Source organism: Arachis duranensis, chromosome 6, assembly GCF_000817695.3.
Source record: "Arachis duranensis cultivar V14167 chromosome 6, aradu.V14167.gnm2.J7QH, whole genome shotgun sequence".
Taxonomy (NCBI): domain Eukaryota; kingdom Viridiplantae; phylum Streptophyta; class Magnoliopsida; order Fabales; family Fabaceae; genus Arachis; species Arachis duranensis.
Genome location: NC_029777.3, coordinates 80777715 through 80779622, shown reverse-complemented (window position 1 = coordinate 80779622; position 1908 = coordinate 80777715).

Genomic DNA, 1908 nt, shown 5'->3' with positions numbered 1-1908 from the left:
AGGCATTCAAAATGCCTAGTGAGGAAGGAAAACTGGCGTTTAAATGCCAGCCAGGGTAGCATTTTGGGTGTTAAACGCCAGTATGGATACCATTCTGAGCGTTTAACGCCAGCATGGCACTAGAGGGAAGATTTTGTTTTTAATTCAGATTTTTTTCAAGTTTTCATAATTTTTCAAAATCAATTCTTTTTCAAATCATATCTTTTCAATCATATATTTTCAAAATCAATTTCTTTCCATTTTCAAAAATACTTGCTAACAATTAATGATTTGATTCAACATTTCAAGTATGTTGCCTTTTCTGTTGAGAAAGGTTTAATGTTTGAATCATATCTTTTCTTGTTAGCCAAGTCATTAATTTTAAGAATAAAATCTTTTTAAATTGTTTTTCAATCATATCTTTTTAAAACTATAATTTTTCAATCATATCTTTTTAATCACATCTTTTTTCAAAATAGTTTTCAATCATATCTTTTTTATTTCTAATTTCAAAATCTTTTTCAAAAATCACTTTATTTCTTTCCCAATCATATTTTTTGAAAATCATTCTTCAATTTTTCAAAATGTTTTTAAAATCTTTTTAATTTATTTTCGAAACTTTCTTCCCCTCTTCTCACATCCTTCTATCTATGGACTAACACTCCTCCTCAATGCACAATTCGAACTCTATCTTTCTAAGTTCGAATTCTTCTACCTCTTTCTTCTATTTTTCTTTTCCTCTGACACCTCAAGGAATCTCTATACTGTGACATAGAGGATTCCATATTTTCTTGTTTTCTTCTCTTTCATATGAGCAGGAGCAAAGACAAAAGCATTCTTGTTGAGGCTGACCCTGAACGTGAAAGGACCTTGAAGCGAAAGCTAAGAGAAGCTAAAGCACTACGCTTTGTAGAGGACCTAACAGAAATCTTCAAACAAGAAGAAGACATGGCAGCCGAAAATAACAACAATGCCAACAATGCAAGGAAGGTGCTGGGTGACTTTACTGCACCTACTCCCGACTTCTATGGGAGAAGCATCTGCATCCCTGCCATTGGAGCAAACAACTTTGAGCTTAAGCCTCAAGTAGTTTCTTTAATGCAACAGAATTGCAAGTTCCATAGACTTCCATTGGAAGATCCTCATCAATTTTTAGCTGAATTCTTGCAAATCTGTGACACTGTCAAGACCAATGGTTCTTGCAAATCTGTGACACTATCAAGACCAATGGGGTTGACCCTGAGGTCTACAGACTTATGCTATTCCCTTTTGCTGTAAGAGACAGAGCTAGGATATGGTTAGACTCACAACCTCAAGAAAGCCTGAACTCTTGGGAAAAGCTAGTCAATGCCTTCTTGGCAAAGTTCTTTCCACCTCAAAAATTGAGTAAGCTTAGAGTGGAAGTCCAAACCTTCAGACAGAAGGAAGGTGAATCCCTCTATGAAGCTTGGGAAAGATACAAACAACTGATCAGAAAGTGTCCTTCTGACATGCTTTCTGAATGGAGCATCATAGATATCTTCTATGATGGTCTGTCTGAACTGTCCAAGATGTCATTGGATAGCTCTGCTGGAGGATCTCTTTATTTGAAGAAGACGCCTGCAGAAGCTCAAGAACTCATTGAAATGGTTGCAAATAACCAATTCATGTACACTTCTGAAAGGAATCCTGTGAACAATGGGATGAATCAGAAGAAAGGAGTTCTTGAAATTGATACTCTGAATGCCATACTGGCTCAGAACAAAATATTGACTCAGCAAGTCAATATAATTTCTCAGAGTCTGTCTGGAATGCAAGCTGCACCAGGCAGTGCTAAGGATGCTTCATTTGAAGAAGAAGCTTATGATCCTGAAAACCCTTCAATGGAAGAGGTGAATTACATGGGAGAACCCTATGGAAACACCTATAATCCTTCATGGAGAAATCATC